Source organism: Gossypium hirsutum, chromosome A07 (assembly GCF_007990345.1).
Source record: "Gossypium hirsutum isolate 1008001.06 chromosome A07, Gossypium_hirsutum_v2.1, whole genome shotgun sequence".
In the NCBI taxonomy this organism is placed as follows: Eukaryota; Viridiplantae; Streptophyta; class Magnoliopsida; order Malvales; family Malvaceae; genus Gossypium; species Gossypium hirsutum.
This window is the reverse complement of record NC_053430.1, coordinates 93494282-93516826: the sequence shown is the minus strand read 5'-3', so window position 1 is coordinate 93516826 and position 22545 is coordinate 93494282. Positions and strand designations below refer to the sequence as shown.

General features: G+C 33.2%; 1 pseudogene; it reads left to right on the top strand.

The window, feature by feature from the left end:
* The first annotated feature begins 13006 nt into the window (after positions 1-13006).
* Positions 13007-15132, top strand: LOC107925715 (cell division control protein 45 homolog; annotated as a pseudogene).
* Positions 15133-22545: the final 7413 nt, after the last annotated feature.

Below are 22545 nucleotides of genomic sequence, written 5' to 3'. Positions count from 1 at the left end.
TTAATATCCTGAAAACATTAAAACATAGAATAAGTACACATAATTGAGATCAAGAAATCAAGTATTTATCATGTAATTCAGAATAATTAAATAACAAGATCCATCATAGGTTTCATACTTTTGTCATAATTCATTAAATTAAAGGATTAAGAGCATCAAATTCACTAAATTAAATAATAAATCATCCAAAAACGTATCAAGAATGGGATTAAAATATGTTACTTTGATGGCTTATCAAATATCTCCACACTTAAGTGTTTGCTTGTCCTCAAGCAAAATCCTCAACTCACAATTAAAAATTAAACTTTCTCAATTCATAATTCTCATCAATAATGTTTTGTCATAATTCAAAAATAATCATACATTGATAAATCAACTAAAAGAGCACTAAAGATTCAAACAATCCAAGTCACCCATTTTTAAAGCATGAAAACATAGGTATTTCCCCTTATCTAAGTAATTACCTTTAATTCAAAACCGACGAGAATTGTCATCCTCACTAAAGATTCACTCAAATCACTCAAGTTGTTTAAGGTTCAAAAATAAGCACTCAAAAGTCATATATGAAAAGTCATTACCATAGGCTTGCATGAAAATCAAATCTCTACCACTATAAAATAAGATGATACACAAATCAAAAAGTCTTTAAAGGGTTGTAATGGGGCTTGGGTTAAAGGTGTGGATAAAGGCTGAAAAAGAGGGTTAGAATCGAGATTGAATTGATAAATCACCTAACTAGAAAAATAAATTAATGTTGAATAATTACATCAATCGAAATTATCAATAATAACATGAACTTCTTTTAAAAATGTGAAATTAACCGTTTAAGCTCAAATAACATAGAACTAGTAATAATAAAAACAAATATACATTGTTTTTCACTTTTTTTTTGAATTATGGATAATAAGAGATAATTTAATAAATGAAACAAAAGAACATAATTAGGCAACTGATCAAATCAAATCTCGACAAAAAGAGAGTCAATAAAATAGGGAAAATTCTCAATGAATCAAAAAGAATGAGTTATGGGTTAATATTAAGGGTAGATCAAGAAACGGTCTATTAGGCTCAAAGGGGTTCATTAAGGGTTAATTATGAAGGTAGGCTTTTTGAGATAAGTGGCTTAAAACCTAGGTGCTTTTATCATCTCAGTATATCAAATCAAAGGTATGGTTTTGACATGTATAATCGAAGCAAGTTCTAGAATAACCAATCAGTATTGACACACTCATAACCAATAATAATGTGAGAAAGAAATGTGTATGCTCTAAAGGCTGAAAATCTCACAAAAATTATGGTTTTTGATATCAATCTTGCAAATCTCAAACTTTAAGGTAATACATCAATTTAGGGAAACAACATAGCAATTTTTTTATTCTGAAAATAGACTTATCATGCTTAGTTCTTTCATGCCTTAAAGTTTAACAATCAATGCACAATTACCTATGAATTTAATGTAAAACATATCAATAAAAATCACAAATCGATAAGAATTCATTTTAATAGTAAAATGAGAAAATTACTTGAACACAAGACATAATTCAAGGAATTTTTAATAATCGTATAAATAACCTCCCCACACTTAAGATATACATTATCCTCAATGTACAAAAATAGATAGTCATAGTAGAAACAAAAATATCATAAGAAAGGGAGAGAATTGAAACTGCCCTGAAAATTGGATGAAATTCCCAAAATAGTGAAAAGCGAAATTGTAGATAAATGTAGATGTAGAGCATGATTCTGAGCAACTGATAAGAAAATAAACACAATGCTAAAGAAGATTAAAGGGTTACTCGATTAGAAACAACCATAATAGATAAAACATAGTTCAAAATATAAAAGCGAACAAGTTTGGGAAAAAACAAATAAACAGGAAAATAAAATTAAAAATAAAAGAAAATAAAATTAAATGGACTCAATGGTCCTCATCATTAGATGCATCAGCATCGTGAGTCATCAGTGTTGGAGGAGCAATATGGAAATGCTGACAAATCTGCTGCAATGTTGCATCAATACGGTTGAACCTCTGAACGTAGTACTGACGAAAGCTAGTGAACTCCTCGGTGGATATTCCTCAGAAGTTAGCAGCAAAAGGAACAGGTCGGTGACTCGAGGTGGATGCTGCGGTGGGTCCTCATGATGGGGAGGAACATCATCAATGAAGTCCTCGGGTTCATTCTAAGCGTCACAGTGAAACAATCTGTACTGATGAGGATATACTCCACGACGCTGCTCGACCATCCTCATATGTATCATGCTTGAGATGCTTTGAGGGGACATCTGGCCGACTAGTGTGAGTGTAGAGGACTGCTCTGGTGTGTCAAGGGGATCGAAGTGTCGAGCTAGGCAAGTCACGTAAGGGCCTAAGTAGATAGGGCCTTTCTTATAGCGACCAGTCTAATGGCGGAATGCTAAAGCGATGAAGTATGCCAAGTCAAATATGTGTCCGTGCGCCATGCTCCATAGAAAGTAAGTGTCGTGAGTGCTAACGACTTTGATGCTCTCTCTCCGACCTATCAGAGTGTGAGCTAAAAGGGCGTGAATGTACCGTAAGGCCGAAGAGAGAAGTCGCCTTAGAGTGACTCATGTTATATGGTGTCAAACTCCCTATAAGCTCAATCCAATAATGAGATGGAGAGTAATGGATGTGTCGATGAAGTCAAAAGAAGTCCTCGGTGCTCATAAAGTCGTCTGTGTAGAGTCCTATGGCCGCACCGAACTCGGGGATGCTCATGTGGCGCACCAAACTACCAAGAAAAAAACTGATGGTGCCTGGCTCATCATGAACTGTCATGACCTGCTGTACCAGGAAACGTGGAGCAAAATTCCAACGTCAGCTCCATGTAGGTTAGCTCGATGATAGCAAAGAATATATCTCACGAAGCTGTGGTGATAATGGCGCATACGTCATTAGTGAGTTGGACCTGTTCCAATACGACCCAATCAATGCAGCGGCCTAGGGCGAGTGGATGTACTCAAAAGAGCTGATATAAATCCTCTTGGGGCCTCATCGTAAATTGGAGATAGAGATGGCGTCCACTTTTTCGAAGCGGAGACGATAGTTTTAGTCTTGTCGCGTGTGTTCATCATAATGGATCAATTAAAGAGCTGATAATGAGAAAGAATAAACATGAAGAAGCAGACTAGTAAGAACAAAATCAAAACACAACTCAAATAAACTAAATCAAAAGACATGTACAATATTGTCGAATAAAAAAAATAAAATCAAATCTAAACCAATATAAAAAATGTTTAGAACTTCAAGAAGAAACAAAGAATCAACAGTAAAGGAACTGAAGAAATAAGAATACATAAAGAACTAAATAAAATTATTAAAACTAATAAAAATAAAAGAATAATAATAATAACATTCTTAAAGAAATATAAGAATAATAAAAAAATAGCATAAGCGGGAAGATGGGGACCGATGGCGGTAGGAATGGTGGTCTGAGTGAAGGGGTGAAGTGGTTCGAAACTGAACGTGTGTGAGGTAGCTAGTCAATCGGGTAAAAAGTGTGGGTGAAGGGATAAGAGAATGGGGGGAGTGGAAGGAAGGATGAGAGGAAGAAGGGAGGGAGGTGGTTCGGGGTTGGCATGCGACAAGGGGAAGGGTGAGGGTTAGGGGTGGGTTACAAGGTCCGATAGGTTGCGGAGGTGGAGTGGGTCATGCGCAAGTTAGGGGGTGTGCGATGGGGGCGTGAGAAAGGGAAAGAGAAGGGGAGGCCGGACGAGGATGGGGCGCACGGAGGGAGGGGAAGGGAAAATGAGGGTGTGAGGGGGAAGCAAAGGTGAGACAAAAATGAGACATTGGTCTTACTCGGAGGAACTGCGATTAGAGAAGGTAACGGAAATAGGAGGGCGGCTAAGGGGAAAAATAGGTGAAGAAGAAGACAAAAAAATGAAAATTAAATAAAGGTTGAGGATTAAAAGGTTTGAGATCATAGTTTAGGAATTTTATAGCCCAGAATGCTGTGTGCTCTAATTCAAATGGTAAATGACAACTTTTTCTGTAAACAAGTTTGTAAGGAGATGTTTCTATGGGTGTTTTAAAAGCAGTTCTATAGGCCCATAAAGCATCATCTACTTTCATCGCTCAATCCCTCCTATTTTATTTTACTATTTTCTCTAGGATGCTTTTAAGCTCTCTATTTGCGACTTCAACTTGTCCACTGGTTTGAGGGTGATAAGGGGTAGCTGTCCTATGATGTACTCTATACTTCTTAAAAACTTTATCAAATTGAGCGTTACAAAAATGTGTACCCCTATCACTAATAATTGCTCTAGGTGTTCCGAATTGAGAAAAGAGCTTCTTGAGAAATCTAACTATCACTTTAGCATCATTAGTGGGTAAAGCCTGAGCTTCTACTCATTTTGACATATAATCGACTGCTACTAGGATGTATTTATTACCAAACGAGCTAAGAAATGGGCCCATAAAATCAATGCCCCAGACATCAAATATTTCACATGAGAGGATATAATTTTAAGGCATTTCATCACGTTTAGAGATATTACTTACTCTCTGGCATCTATCACAAGAAGTAACATACCTGTTAGGGTCTTTGAACAGTGTGGGCCAAAAAAACCTGATTCAAGCGTTTTATGTGCTATCTTAGTCTCACTGTAATGTCCTCTTGTTGGTCCTAAGTGACAGTGTTCCAAGATTTTACTCGCTTCTAATTTTGTAGCACATCTCCGAATTACTTAATCTGCACATTCATGAAAAAGAAAAAGATCTTTCCAAAAATAATGTTTCACATCGGCAAAGAATTACTTCTTTTGATGATGTGTCAACCCTTTTGGTAGGATGTTAGCAGCTAGGTAATTCACAATATCCGCAAACCAATGAACTTCAGAGTCAGTTATAACCAAGAGTTGTTCCTCAGGAAACGAGTCATTTATCTCATTTTCATCAAGCTCCTTGATATGTGAATTCTCTAACCTGGAAAGGTGATCCGCTGCAAGATTTTTAGCTCCTTTCCTGTCTTAAATTTCTAAATAGAATTTCTGCAATAATAAAATCCATCTTATAAGTCGAGGTTTTGTATCTGATTTAGTGGTGAGATAACGAAGAGCCAATTGGTCAGTGTAAACGAAAACTTTAGATAATATCAAATATAGCCTAAATTTATCGAATGCAAAGACCACAACTAGCAATTCTTTTTCTATAGTAGTGTAGTTTTCTTGTGCAGCTATCAATGTCCTGCTAGCATAAATAAACCGTTTGAAAATGCTTGTTTGTTTGCTGTACAAGAACTGCACCTATTGCAAAATCACTCGCATCATACATTAGTTCAAAGGGTAAATTCCAATCAGGTGCAACTATGAAGCATTAATTAATTTTCCTTTAAGAGTATTAAATGCTTCTAAACATTTTTGACTAAAATTGAAAGACATATCTTTTTCTAGCAAATTCGTTAAAGGCTTAGCTATTTTAGAAAAATTTTGATAAATCTTCTCTAAAATTCAGCATGTCCTAAAAAGCTTCGAATCACCTTAACTGAGCTAGGGGGAGGTAATTTTTCAATGGTTTCAATTTTCGCTCTATCAACCTTAATCCTTTTACTAGAAACTTTATGACCTAACACAATCCCTTCTCGAACCATGAAGTGACATTTTTCCTAATTAAGTATAAGGTTCATTTCCTCACATCTCATTAGAACTCGTTTTAAAATTTTAAGACAAAGATAATAAGAATTACCGAATAGCGAGAAGTTGTCCATAAAAACCTTTATAATGTCTTCTACGAGTTCGTAAAAGATGGCCAACATGCAGCGCTGAAAAGTAGCATAAGCATTACATAATCCAAAAAGCATTCTTCGGTAAGCAAACGTGCCATATAGACATGTAAATGTCATTTTTTCTTGGTCTTTGGGAGCTATCGAGATTTTAAAGTAGCCAGAGAGTCCATCTAGGAAACAATAATACATATGTCCAGATAATCTTTCTAACATTTGATCAATGAATAGCAAAAGAAAGTGAACTTTTCTTGTGGCATTGTTCAACTTCCTATAGTCAATGCAAACTCTCCATTCCGTGACTATTCTTGTTAGAATCAACTTATTCTTATCATTCGCTACAATAGTCATGCCTCCCTTCTTAGTAACAACCTGTACAGGACTCACCCAAGTATTGTCAGAAATAGGATAAATAACTCCAGCATCTAGAAGTTTAATTACCTCAGCCTTAATGACTTCTTTCATGTTAGGATTCAATCGTCTTTGAGCTTGCACACATGGTTTCTATTCATCCTCTATTAAAATTTTATGGGTGCAAAAAGAAGGACTAATCCCTTTAATGTCAGAAATCTTCCAAGCTATGACCCTTTTATGCTCCTTTAATACCTGTAATAACTCATCCTTCTCATTTGACTGCAAATCTGAAGCAATAATCACTAGTAATGTAGAATTAATTCCAAGAAACGCATATTCTAAGTGATTTGGTAATTGTTTCAGTTCCAACTTGGGGGTTCTTTAATAGAGGTTTTTAATTTCAAATAATTGTTTACCTCAATGCCCTCATAATTCTTTTGTCTCAGTGAAGACTCATTAAAATCTAAATCAACTCTTGTCTTACCTATCACAGCATCATCGTTATCCACCTCTTATTCTTAAACAAGATACAGTTCCAATGTGTTCTTATGAACAATTTCCTGTAAAGAATCTTGAATAACATGATCAATAAAATCGATAAAATAACAGGAGTCATCTTGTTCTCTAGAGAATCTCATGGCATCATAGATTTTAAAAATAATCTCTTCGTCACCTACCCTAAGCACAAGTTTACTGTCACCTACATCAATAACAACCCTAACAATGGCTAAAAATGGGCGACCTAAAATTAAAGGTACCTCAACATCCTCATTCATGTCAAGCACAACAAAATCAACAAGGAATATGAATTTATATACTTTTACAAGCACATCTTCAATAATACCCTTAGGATATTTAACATATCTATCCGCTAATTAAATACTCATCCTAGTGGGTTTTGGTTCCCCAAGAACAAGTTGTTTGAACATTTTATAAGGCATCAGATTAATGCTAGCACCTAAATCAGCTAATGATTTCTCAATATTTAAACTACCAATTAAACAGGGAATAGTAAAACTTATTGGATTTTTTAGTTTGATTGGTAGTTTATTTTGAAGAATAGCTGAACATTCCTCGTTGAGTTCTACAGTGGATAGCTCTTCAAACTTCCTTTTATTTGTTAATAGCTCTTTCAAAAATTTTGCATATGTAGGCATCTGAGAAATAGCTTCAACAAAAGGCAAGTTAATATGCAATTGTTTAAAAACTTCAAGAAATTTACCAAATTGAGAATCCATACAGTCTTTCTTCAACTTTACCGGATATGAAATTGGTGGTTTATATTCCTTAAGTACTTGTGTTTCACTCACTTCGGTAAGTGATAGAAGATGAATTGATGGATAAGACCATGGTTAGACTATGATAATGTTTAAAGGTAAGACCAGAACTGGGCTATGACATTTTAGTGAAAATATCATAACTGGGTTATGGCATTTTAGTGAAAAGACCATAATTGGGTTATGACACCGTAAACGTAAGACCATGGTTGGACCATGGTGGTATATGTATATATGTAAGACCATAACTGGGCTATGACATCCTGATGATAAGACCATAACTGGGTTATGGCATTACAAGTGTAAGACTATGGCAGGGCCATGGTAATATACGTGTAAGACCATAGTTAGACTACGGTATCAAGAAAATGATGCACTCAATTCCGTAATACAGTCTCTAATTTGACAATGATTGGACATCATTTGAAATTGTGATTGCCAGGAAGTGTTAGTGAATTGCATGTTTTATGATTTGTTATAGTATGTTCGGTAAGATTTAACTTTAAAACTAATGAACTTACTAAGCTTCATTAAGCTTACTCGTGTTGTTTAGTGTTTCTTGTAGATTAACGTAAGATTGGATGATCGGATCAACATATCGGGCCACACTATCCAGATTTCTCCGGTAGATTTTGTAATACAACCTATGGTTATATGGCATGTATAAGGTTAAGTTAGAAAAGAGTTAAACTTGAAATATGATTGTGAATGATACATATATATATTTGTATGCATGCAATTAGTAGTGGCATTTAATAAATCAATGAATGGAGTTAAATATGTAAGTATAAGTAAATGAAGTGTTGGTGATGTTATGTCATATTGAGAATATGTTTTGGCTTGTATTGGTTGTCTGGTTGAGATATATTTGTATATGAAAGTGTTGTGTGCAGGTTGATATTATAAAGGGTCAGAAAAGTGACATTAAAATGACCTATTTTCGTCCACACAAGCGTATGTCTCAGCCGTGTGTGGCAGACGGCCTGGCACATGAGCATGTGGTCTTGCCGTGTGTCCCCCGTATTTTGAAATTTCAAAACAAATTGTCTAGGTTTTTGCAGACGGCCTAGGACACTGGCGTGTGGTTGGTCGTGTGGCACAAGTCAGAGAGTTACACGGGTAAGAACATGGGCTAGGACACGGTTGTGTGAGCCACACGGCCGTGTGTCCCCTGTTTCTAAGAAAATTTTTGACATTTTGCGAAAAATTCTTGAAGTCTCCAGTCGAGTCCTGATTTACTTTTAACGCCTATCTTGGGCTTCGAGGGCCCATATAAGGGACCATATGAGTGTTTTATGAATGAGTTATGATATATGTATTAAAGATTATGAAATGTTCGTAATTAATCTGTAAAGTCTGGTAATGCTCCATAACCTTGTTCTGGCAACGGATATAGGTTAAGGGTGTTAAATGAGTATACAATTATCCATCCAAAACACACTAAACGCTCAAACGAGCCAATCCAACTGATAACACGCCTCGACACCAAGTGACAAGCCCAAAGGCTTTACATCCGCCTCCAGTAACACACCAGAAACACTGTAAATATAACACGATAGTCTGCAAAAAATGCTGGAGTTTAGTATATTCAGTGAATAGGAAATAAACAAGAATCATCATCTCATCTCAAACCAATCCCGAACAACGCGCACTATAACCTATTGGCATACCAATCGTACTCTATCCTACGTTCATCCGGCTCAGTAGTTATTTTTGTAAAACACAGATCAAAGAAATTTATTACCTCAATTCATATTAAATTAACATTAAAACATTCATTTCAAAATTCAACATTCAATACCTCATTAAATTTATATTTCAATTTATATCAAAATAAACAGAACGAACTTACCACGACTAAATTGCAGTAACGACAAAGATTCAGGGACTATTAAACGTTTCATTTTCCTTGGTTATCTACTTGTTCTTGATCTATGATATAATTTATTTCAATTATTAGCCTCAATTTCATATACTATTCAATTTAATACATATAACTTTCTATTTATAATTTTCACATTAGACCCCAAACATTTACATTTTATTCAATTTGGCCCTTAAGACCAAAACTATCTTATTTTACATAATTAAACTTTAAACCCATTGAACCCAATTTTAAACATTCTAAAACAGCCCTATGATTTTGAGTTTATCAAGAAAAACCATGTTTATTTTAATTTATTTTCAATTTAATCCCTAATCATGAAATTTTTTAAAAATCACTTTACAAATTAAATAAAAATTATCATCAAGCTTCATGCTTAAGAACAAACATCAAGAATAACTCAAGAAAATCAATGGTAATTTTTCTAAACTTTAATAACTTCATAAATTAGTTCCTAAACTAGTTAGATATCAATACAACGATCACAAAAATATAAAAATTACAAGAAATTGGCAAGAATTTACATACCATGCAATTAGATTTTAGTCAAGCCAAAACCAAGCACCTTCGTTGATGGTTCTATTCTGATTTTTAGGTGGAGAATTCCACTAAGGAAGATGATACTATCCTTGCATATATTAAATTTAAGTTTTATTTAATAGATTATTTATTTGTCCTTTAATAAAACATGCAAATTTAACAAACATCTTGTCCTTAGTCGTCCACTACAATTAGAATAGGTATAATTACCATTTAAAGCCACAATTTCAAAGTTTAATAGCTATTTAACACTTTTAATTAATAAATACTAACTTTCGTAACTCTTACAACTTAATCATTTTTACTTAATTGATTATTTAAATATTAAAATTACTAGACCAAAATTTAATGTGACACTAATGACCTCGTAAATATTAAACAACTAATATTTATGGATCGACATGTCAAAATTTATGGTCTCAAAACCGTTGTTCCGACACCACTAAAAAACGGGCTATTACACATCACACACCTGCCATTTAACCAGTTCATTCACACTTCAATGAACCAAAAGCCATCTAAATCTCAAGGCATTCACAAGTGACCAAAATATATGCTTACATATTTATATTTATAAGCGAACATTAAAGGCATATAGGTAAATAAGTTTAAACCACATCACATTGATAAATAACATAAAAACTCCTATTACATGCCATTTATAACCGTAAATCAAAACTACCGATATGACGAATGGATAGTGTGATTGTGCTTCAACGCGATTCCAACCGATCAAGCTTTTGGATAATCTACAAGAAAAGAAAAAAAAACTAACATAAACAATAATGTTTAATAAGATCGTATAAATATTAAACGTAAACTTATCGAACATAAAGTGACTAAACCATTGATAGTAAGATAAATTCGTATTTTTAATACATTTACTTTTGGCTAATTATTGAATAAGAAGCTACTAAACTTGGATTTTTCTTATCAAGAATGAAATTAGTGTACCAAAATTCAAATTCATACATAAAAAAAGGGCTAATTGGAACAAAAAGCAAAGAAGAATGCTAGATTGAAAGGTTGAAGATTTAAAGTTGGTTGGATAAAAATTGAAGGGCTAAAGATTAAAAAAATTGGCTGGATAAAGATCAAATTATTTTTGATATTGTTAAAAATTTGTAATTAGTTTAAATTTGATTTTTAAAATTTGATTTATCTAGTGATAATGTTTAGGAAAAATCCAGGTAAGTTTTAGCATTAGAAGTATGTAAAAATACCTGGCGGCTATAACCACTGAGCAGACTTGGCCTTTTCAATTTCGGCATTAGTAAGCATTTGGCATTCTGCCAATTTTTTTTTCCAAATTTCAATAATTTGGTTAATTTGCCTTCCAAGCCCTTTCCCCTTTCCACAATTTCTATTAAAAGCCGCTTCTATACTCCATCTAGCATGATTTATTTTATGATTAATTATGTCCTTTTTAGCCTTAGTCCGATTATCGCTCCGACAAAGTAATCGTGAGATATAAACCCACACTAAATACTTTGCAATTCGGTATTCACTATCTCTCTGGTATAATATGTGATAGTACAAATTCATCCCTTAAAGTTGATTCAATTTCAATTCAAAAAGCGCGCGTTGAGTTGGAATCATTTGGCATACAGTTGGGAAGTTGAGTCGACTGTGCTGTATTCAAAATCCTATGAACAAATTGGCGTGTCCAAGTGGGAAAGGCTAGTTGGATTCTGTCAAATGAGATAGTGATCAGATTTAAATGACCCACACGGTTGAGACCATTGATTCGAGTTGGGCTTTTCAGATTGCAAGGCTGTCGAAGTTTTAAATTATGGGCACGTGTCACGTGGTTAGAAATTCGACAAGGGTCGATTTTCAAGTTGTGTCGAAACTGACTACAAGAGGAAAATTTGGTGGTTTGAGACGTCTTTGATTGCTATAACCACCTTATCGGTTGGAAAGAAAAACCTTCATTTAAGGATCGGTTCAAGTTCAGGGTGTACCGAGGATAAGGCTAAACTTTAAAATATTTATTTACTCATTTATTTTATTTGCTTAAATTTATTTTTGCAATTTCGAATATGTTTTCATTTTATTACATTACATATTATTTTATTTTATTTTCTCTATCAACTTACCAATTGATAGATATGGATTAACTGGACCTAGTTACAACGATCTCAAAAACATAAAAATTATAAAAAAAAACCAATAAAAAACAGCTTACCAATTGAAGCTTGAAGGTAGATATGAGCTTGGTCTACTTCTCCCCTTTTTGATTCGATTATAAGGTGAAGAAGATGAATGGATTATCTTTTTTTATTTCTTTTCTTGTTTTATTAACTCCTATAACATATAATATAATGTTTTATATTATAATAAACATTACTTTTTAACTAAATAATCCCATCCAACACTTTTAAAAATGGTTTATTTACCGTTTAAAACTTTCAGAAATCTTTAATTATGCTTTTTAGTTAATAGAAATCAATAGAATATAAATTTTGTAACTTTTACGAGTCATTTTTCCTTAATTAGTTATCCAAACGTCAAAATTTTTAAACCAAATTTCAATAGCCCTATATAATCACTCTGCAAATATTTAATAAAATATTTACGGGCTCATTTTATAGAAGCGAGGTCCCAACACCTCATTTTATAAAACCACTTGACTTTACGGACAAACCACTTGAACTTGACTATTCACTCAAATAGAAAAAATTATCAAATTAAAATTTAATATAATACTATAGTTAACTCATAAATATTAAATAATAATATGTACGGGCTCACTCGTCGAAATTTTTTATGGCCGCAAAACCACTATTTTTGACACCATTGAAAAACGGGTTGTTATAGTCATATTCCATTTTTATTTTTATCTTCACTATTTGCATAAAAGAACCAAGGGAAGCCATTTTTTATCTTCAAGCATTCATCCCATGAATGTAAGTGATTTCTAGGTCGGTTTTTCCTAAATTTTAAGTTTTTAAAATCGTTGTAACTCGATTTAGTTAAACTGTACCTTCGGTTTCAAAATTGTTATTCTAATTTGTTATTCTCCTATTATAAATAGATAATGCTGACCTAAAATCACAGTTTCATACAATCTTTCTCGCGTTATACTAATTTGATTTTAGTTACTAAAAAGTAAAAAATGTTTCACTCATACTAATTGTAAAATAAGAAATATAAATGGTATTTGTGAACAAATTATGATATGATAGAATGATGTATACATGATATAATTGTAAAATAGGAAATTGTAACTTTGTTTTTTCTTTTCTTTTTAAACGAAGAAGTAATTTTTTTTAGTTTGTTTAAATTGATTCATAAACAAAAATCTAATTTTTTTAGTATGTATCAAATTATACTTCGAGTTGTTTGTTTTAGATCATGGATTTAGGATGCAATCTAGCGAAATTACGTGAAAAAATAGAGGGAATTTTCTTTGTGGTTCTTAAGGGTTTTTTTTCCCCAACAAAGCCTCAGTTTTTGTTACTTTCTAGAGAAAAATTTCAATATTTTCATCCAATCTCAGTACCGAAATTGAGGGGAACGAAAGAAAATGGTGAGGGAGGAAAGAGCGGGGTCATTTTGCGCAAGGCTTAGGGCATCGTCTCTCTCGCCTTTACTCATATTCCCGTCAACATCTGATGTTGACTCTCTATGTGCTCTCAAAATCATTTTCCACATTCTTGAATCTGATTCAGTCCGGTACTCGTGTTATCCGGTGTCTTCTTTTCAAGAAATCAGAGAATAAGCTGCGTCTGAATTGAGCTCTTCATCTGAGGAGCCCGTTACTATGCTTTTGGTAAACTGGGGGTGCCACCGTGACCTCCAGGAGGATCTTAAGTTAGGGTCAGCTGCCAGGGTTTTTGTTGTTGATAGCCATAGGCCGATTCATTTGCAAATTTGGTTGTTCTTTATACTAATGATGATGAGCGGTTGGCTGATCTCGCCTATGATTTTGAAGTTATGGCGTTGGCAAATGCTAGCTATTGTTTGCAGAATTCAGAGTTGGATAGCGAAGAAGATGAAGATAGTGAAAGTGATGATGAGGATGAAGAGGTGGAAGGGAAAGCCAGGGATGGTTCTAGGAAAAGAAGAAGACTGTCTTCAGAAGGTGAAGAAGAGCCACCGGCCCGGCATTTTAAGAAACTGAAAAGGGAGTATTATCGGATGGGAACATTCCATGGGAAGCCATCAGGGTGTTTGATGTATGATTTGTCGCATTGTTTGAGGAAAAACACAAATGAGTTGCTGTGGCTGGTTTGTGTTTCACTTGCGGATCAGTCTGTTCATGAGAGGCTAACAGATGTGAGGGGTTATGGAGCTTCAGCAACAGTTTAGGGAATCTAGATGCGTTACTTCGGTGACACTTAAAGACGGTACCAAGGTTCGAGCACCTGATTCCTCAAGAATTGCCGATGAAGAAGAACCAAGACTAATGCCGTTAAGAGAGTGGAATTTATTTGATTCAATGCTGTGTTCCTCATACATTGCCCCAAAGTTGAAGACCTGGAGTGATAATGGCATGAAAAAGCTTAAGCTTCTCCTTGCAAGGCTGGGATTTGCACTTGTGGATTGCCAGCGGAAGTTTCAGTACATGAATCATGTAGTAAAACAGAGGATGAAAAATCAATTCGAGCAAATTTTGCCTGAATATGGGCTTAATGATTTCTACTACAAAAGTTTCTTGCGTCTTCATGGTTATACTTCGAGGGTTTCAGCTGCAGACATGGTATATGGGGTCACTGCACTGCTTGAATCGTTCGTGCAATCAGATGGCTTGTGTGCATTGAAGCAGTTTGGGGTGGCATATGATGCGCTGTCCCTAAGCAATCTTGATAAGATGAAATCCGGAATGCAACAGGCGATCAAGATACAAAGGGCTATTCTTAGACAAGGGAGTGCTGCAATAACAAATAGTGGGTGAAAGTTTAGGTGGGTGAAGCTTGAAGATTCAGTAGATACAAAGCTGTTGGGTCACCCCAAGTCCCGCACCAAGTTCTGTTACTTTCTAATGGATGCCTTGAAGGAGAACGGAGCTGAGTTGAAGCCTTTGCTTTGTGCATGCATGTTGCAAGAGCCATCTAAGGTGTTGATTGTTGGGGTCTGCGGAAAGCCTCGTCTTGGAGCACTTCAAGGGAATGCGTTCGGTCTTGCATTCTGGAAAGCTGCCGAGGAAACCAGAGCTCAATTCTTCCATGAGTTTTTTGAAACTTCATGGATTGTGTTGGATGCTGGCGTTGTTAATTCCTTCATGATCAAACTAACTGAAAGGCTTTGATGTAAAGCTTTGGATTATGAGTGACGGTAATTGTAACTTTGTTTTTTTCTTTTCTTTTTAAATGAAAACATTTGCTGATTACTTTGAAGTAATATTTTTTAGCTTGTTTAAAATGATTCATAAATAAAAATCTAATTTGCTGCAAATGCAAATTTGTTGGAAATGTTGACTAACACTGTCAACATTGAGAATGAATATTTCTGTCTATTTATATTACTAACCCTTTTGTGGGTAAAAAGAATTTGGTATATCAACTTACAAACTAAATACGAGCTTCTACAAGAAACAAATGAACGAATGAATAAAGAAGTTAGGCACTAAACAGAGTCGTCATCTATCTGTTTAATGAGTCGGCATCTCAAATCGACAAATAGGGCAGTAATGGCTTTGCTGCAACCATTTTCCGATGCAATCGCCATGGAAAATATGAGAACAAGGCATCCGAGACGCTTCAAATCCAACCCCTAGTTCCTCCAAGCACACCATGCAGTCTTGTTGCTCACCATCTTCTACTTTGAACCTCTTCAGCATCTCTTTTACAGAGGACTCAGTAGCGGCTACCATGCCGTAGTTATTGCTTTCGAACTCCGACTCAGATATGGCCAAAGCAGCTGCGGTCATCAAAGACTCCTGGTTGGTCGTCCTGGGTCCCACAAGTATCATAGACTGAAGATGCAAGGCTTTACAGTGATATCCCCTGCTCAACGTTCCATTCACAAATCTGAGTCCACTTTCCATGATTTGTTGAAGGACCCTTTGACAATCTGTAGAGGATGGGTTGATTCCGAGTTCCGCGAGCGTGGGAGCAAGAACTTGGCGAAGCATGCCGCGGTGTTGCAGATGGGTAAGACGGAAACAAAGGGTTCGTTGTGAGAAGAAAGGATGAGTGGGGGTCAAATTGGAACAGTAGCCAACGTTGATGGTTAACACGATTTCCATCAAACGGGGAGGTACTGTACGGCGCCGGGCTTGGGATATGATGTTGACTAAATAAACACGATGGGATCTAACGTAGAGTGAAGCCATTGAAGAAAAACTTTGGAAGCAAGTATGAGTGTGGGTGATCTCAATTTCAACGAGGGAAGTGAAACGCAGACAGGGAATTCAAGAACGAACTCTTCTGCTTTTATAAACGTCCCCCGCCCCCCAACGGCTCTTTAGTTAAACCGACTTGAAGAGAATCGAATGGCGCCCTTTTTTTGGTTTAAATTTGCTAGAGACCCCTCTATTCTTTTGAAATTTAAAATTTAGTCCCTATAATTAAATTTCAACACATTGATTCCCTCTACTTTTTCTGATTTGAAAATATTGACCCTTTTCCTAAATTTTCCGTTAAAATTATTAATTTAACATTTACAAATGATAAAATAATTTTTTAGCCTTCAATGTTTATAAATTTTATTAATTTGATCCTATGCTTTAAAACAACATAAAAAAGTTTAAAAATAAAAAAATTCATATTTTATATAAAAATTCTTTTAAAAAGAATAAAAAATTATGAAAAAAATAAAAAATGCAAAAATGTTCTAATTTTCAAAAAAAAATGTTATTTACTCCTTAAATGGTTAAAAAAAGTGTTTATGGGCTATGTAACCTAGCCTACCCCATTGGCCTGACTCTTTTGAGCTTATATTTTAAAATAATTTAGACTTAAGGCCGTAAGTATCTTTTTGTTATTACACAAATCACGACATAGATCATCTTCATACCCATACATCACCTTTAGACTCACAACTCAACTTTAGTGTTATTGGAAGTCTTTTACAGAGTTGTAAGTCTTCCTCAAGTATTTATGTGAGGTCTTCATAAGACAACTTGCATTATTCATAAATCCCTTGAGTACAAACCTCAATAGGATACAACTAAATGTAGGGCATCTTCCACATCCTCAATTTTCTCATTTAGAGGTATGTTTTATTTGTTTTGATCTTCACTATAGTGACTCAAATTTAGCTAGTGTTGAAAAATGTAATTTTGAGATTCAATTTTGTAAATTGAGTTATTGAAATGATAAATAGAAGAATTTACGTGTTTAACTTGAAAATGTATTAGCGGTTGGTCTAGTAATTAAATTGAGAAAACAATTAATTATAGTACATGGACTAAATTATAAAAGTTTAATCATTATTGAGTTTTAATTTAAAAATGCAAATAGGTTTACTTGGCAATTTGACCAAGGACTATATTGATATTTGACCACATAAGAAACATGTTAAGTATTTAATTAATATAAACAAAATGCCTAGTTCATAGAGGTCCTTACATAGGACAGAAAATTTGACACACCTCTATTTAGATGGTGCGATTATGGTTGACTCGGGAGATGTTGCTGCTGGGGGAGTGATTAGGGACGATCAAGGGATGTGGATTCCTGGATTTAACAGAAGGTTAGGTCAATGCTCTGTTTTCAATGCTGATTTATGGGGTATTCTAGATAGTCTGCTTCTATTACAAAATAGACATTGTGATAAAGTGTTGATCCGGACGGACAATATGGAGGTTCTTCAGGCCATCCATGGAGCATTCTCATTGACATATTTTTCAGCTCTTATCAGACATATTCACAAGCTATTGCAGGAAGTAGGACATTGGGAGCTTGACTATATTCCCAGAGAAAAGAACTTAGAAGCTGACTCCATTACCAAGATGGCATTTGTAAGAAATAAAGGTTTACAACTATTTACAGAGAATCCTTTGGATATTACTAGATAATTGTACTTATCTAGTGTTTTTTTTCATAAAAAAAGATAAATATATATAGAGAGAGTGTGGGGGGGGAGTAAAAGATCATCTTCTTTCTTTCGTACATTACGGTCCAACATTATAAAATAAAGAAAGAAATTTGGTGAAGCTACCATAGCCATTAGGTTAAGTTACCATTAATGGATGTCGGCGAAATCAAGCATCGTAATAATAGGTTGATGAGTGATAAGCTTAGATCATGTTAGAAAAATGTTAGAAAGTAGTGAATTTAGCTTCAATTTAAAGTTAAGTTAAATAGTTAATGTTATGACATTAGAGACTAAATTGAATAAATTGAAACTTATTAAAAAAATTATACTATAGATTAAAAATACAAGGTCTCTAGTGAAAGAATATAAAATTGAATTTTGATTCGATACTAAATATCAAATGATATGAACATTTTGGATATAGGGATTAAAATGAATAAAATAAAAACTATGTTTAATTAATGTAGTTACATGTGATTGTATGAAAGCTAATATTGTTTTTTATAATCGAATTATCGTATGTAGTTAAAGATAACGTCGAGACATTGTAGAATAAAGGAATAGCGAAGGCCATAGACGAGTAGCCTATCCCGATTTATGCTTTCATGACTTGTTTAGTTCATAGTTTGACTAAGTATTAAATTGAGTAAGATGAATTTGGTGCTTTGTCTCATAAAAAATAAGTTTTACCTATGGTTTGTTATTTAATTGAAATTGTTACTTGATGAAAGATGTTATGATAACATAAATGATTATATGAATATGATGACTTGATATAAATATGTCAACATATGATCATCAGATACATGAGGTAATTGAAATTAAAAATATGGACTCATATGTAAATGGCATATAGAAGATCAACTAAAATATTAATGTGTAAGATTACCATGTAGATTGTACATGAAATAGAAATATAGTAATGATATGAAATGCTAAACAAATGATTGAGTATGAAATGAATTTACTATGTAATGGCTTGTGACATGTGAATCTTATATGCTTTGAAACATCGAATACCTTATTAGCGGTCTCAAATAGAGTCGGGTATAGTTGGCATACCATAGGATTAGTGTACGAGATTTTACTTCGATTTATATCGATGAAGTGTAGAGAGCATATTATACTTTGGATGTACTGAAAAAGTGCTAGTAGACCTGGTCATGGGTCGAGCCAGGTTGAGTTCAAGCCGAGCTAATGTAAAATTTTAGGCCCATTTTCTAGGCTTAAGCCCAATCCAAAAAATGGGTCTAAAATTTTGCCCAATCCCGACCTAGATAAAAAAGGCTAAACCCGAATCCGGCAAGACTCGCCTGTATTAATTTTTTTAGATTTTTTATATAAAAATAAATTAAGAACATATAAAACATCAAATCCACTAAAAACATTAAAATAAATGTTCTCCAACAAATTGAAAATACATTTAAAAAAGTCTTTATACTTAAATAACAACTTAGCAAACAAATGCCTCTAAAATAGTAGCAAAATTAACAATAAAACAAGAGTTGTATAATATCCATACAATAAAAACCAAACAGTAGTAGAAAAAAAAAGTTAAAATCAGGCCTAGGCCAAAAAAAATTTGCTCAATGCTCGACTCATTTAGAAAATGGGCCTTATTTTTTGTCTAAACCCATTTTTCGGGCCTATATTTTTTCCCAAACCCTCTCACTTTATGGGCGAGCCTTTAGGCCTGGGTAGGTGGCCTGATCCATGATCAAGTCTAGATGTTAGGCATATTTATATACTTCGGTTTATACCAATGAGGTGTGGAGCACATATTATACTTCGGACGTACGATGAGGCACTGAGTGTCGGATATGATGGCTTGATGATCCATGTATCCATCTTGAGTCTGTGTCTAGTTAATAGGGATTATAAAACATACACTTTGCTTATTGATAATTGATATGGAATGTAATGATGAAATTATTGAAAAATCAAGTTTGGAAAATGCAACGAAAAATTAAAAAAAAAAGAAGGAAAAAACAAAGTTTTAATTTTTTTTCCAAAACTAGAACTTGGTTGTGATATCTAAAATAATAAATACATAGCCAAAACTATACTTTTTTGATTCGTCTAGGATGAACGCTTCAACCGAGTAATCTTCTCTACTATCCTCAAGCTCACTTCTACCGAATATGGGCTCACTTCAAATAAAAATTTTTCCACAAAATTACCAATGGAGTAATTTCATAATTTCTCTAAACTTCATAAGAAAAAATATCTCTAGAAATCTATTGAAATAATTTTTTCAGCGAATTTTTTCTCTACAACTTTATCTTGAATTCAAGTATGTAAAAAATAATGATTCATGACTCTCTTTATATAAGGAGAGCTTAGAGAGTTCAACTATAATTAAACTTAATCATTTTAATATTAAATTTATTAAATTAATAGAATATTTATCTACAGGATAAATATTAAATTAAATTTAACATTAAGATAATCACTTTAATATTAAATTACTAAAATACTATTAAGAAAATTATTAAATTAAATTTAATAGTAAAACTATTAAAATAATATTATTTTTGAAATAGTTAATCTGAAATCAAATTATCTGGTAGAGTCTCAGTAGAAGTATAATTCTTCCACTGTTCAACCACCGAAGAACTTAGCCATCGGAATGTCGTCATCAACGCCGTTGTCGACACCGTTGTATCTGATGGTGGCATTGCAAGTGCGACATCCTCACAGCACCTCGAGCTAGTTCGATTGTTGCCAATTCGGTCCGAGCCACTAACGGCCCAACTGGTTCGATCCAGCCATCGATTGGACCATCTGCCCGATTTTACATACCAGGCCCAATTCGACCAATTTTGGGTCTTGATCTCGATTTTTGGGTTCTTAGTTTCAACTTTCGATCTCAGGTCCAATTTTTAAATTCAATTACCCATTGAACCAATTATCTGACTTGAAAATTAATTTTCAAAATATTATATTTATTTTAATTAATTTGATTAATTTAAATTTGCTTGATCAAAATTAATTTTTTCAAAAATATTGAGAATTTCCAAAATTAATTTTTCAATAAAATTCTTTAATCAAATTCTCTAATTATTCTCACAACACCCCAATTTAATTCCACATTGAATAAATTGACTCAATTAAATTATTTTTAAAGTTATAGAATTTTCTTCTAATTCAAATGTAGTCCGATCAAGCTTTTGTTGAGCTAGCAGAGGGACCAATTAAACATATATAATTAGGCTCTAGTAATTGCAATTATGTCCAAAAGTATCGTTCTAGTAATTTGCAATTTACTTAATCATGAAGTCAATCCACAAAAAGTACCATGATTGAAAATTTCTTATTGTATACTCTTTACGAAAGCAATTCATCCAACTATTTTATCCAATGTGTGTGTTACCCTCATATAATATATTTGATTCTTTTGAGTTAAATTTGTTCATTCAATACAATCATATTTTATCTTATTGTCACCATTGTGTCTTTTTAATGATTAATATGACCACTTTCAACAAATGATTGTGATAAATTGCTTGTTCAAGAACGAGCAACCCGTGGCCACATTTCATATTTATCAATCCACAAAATGCCTATGAGAGGATATCGTTAACTCTTTAATCGAGTTATGAATTCCATTGTTGCTACTAAAACCATGTTATACACAAGTCATATACCCAACATACCGGCATGGACTCGATTATCTTTAGAGTATAAGCCTCCACTTATATCAAAGCACATGAGTTACATATACATGATTAGTGACTAACTCAAGATTTAGGTAAATCACACCATAAACGTCACAAGTGAATAAATTCACAAACGAATTTAGAATTAATTCAACTTAGGTCCAGTCCAATGTATTATCATTCTTTTAATGAGTACATCTATGTCTCTACCCATGAAGTGAACTACTCCGATAGCAAAAACTAGCCATCTCTCTAATTGAAATTGTAGGCGAGATAAAAATCCTTCTAAGTATTTGAATCAAATGCTCACTTTGATTCTTTTACAAGATTATAGACTCATTTAAATTATCTACTGAAGTAAGGTGTCTTTCTCGCAATATAAACATTCTTATATAATTAATGAATGGATTTGAACGCAAAATATATATATATTTTTTACTCCTACCTCCTCACCATCTCATCCAAGATGATTTTTAAGGTTTTTATTAATATTTTATAAATTTATTATATAATTATTTTTGCCATATTTAGTTTTTTATTACTTTTAAAAATGATTTATATTTTTTAAATGGAAAAAAAATATTTTTTTATTTAAGGTAAACTATACAATTGGTCACCCAACTTTAATAATTTTTTAAAAAGATAAAATACTATTTTCATATAAAAACCCCAAGTAATTTTCTATAAAACCCTAACTTTTCTCTCTTATTGGGAAAAAACTAAAATTAATTCTAAAAAAGTAAAAATAAAAATTGATTTTTCCTATAAAAACTCATAAAGTTAATTCTAAAAAAGGGGAAAAAATAAAGAAAATTAAAAAGATAAAAAATCCCTATAAAACTCAGGAAATTCCCTATAAAACCTCAAGTTTTTCTCTTTTACAGAATAGCCTAAAATTAATTTTAAAAATAATAATAATATTAATTTTTTGAAAAGATAACATGAGAAACCAAAATAAAAATTAATGAGAAACCAAAATAAAAATTTATTAAATTTGGGTAACTAAAATAAGTGTACAATAACATTGAATTAACGACGGGTGACAAAATTTAAAACTTATTAAAGTTGGGTGACTAAAATGAAAACTGTTGTTAATGGTAATG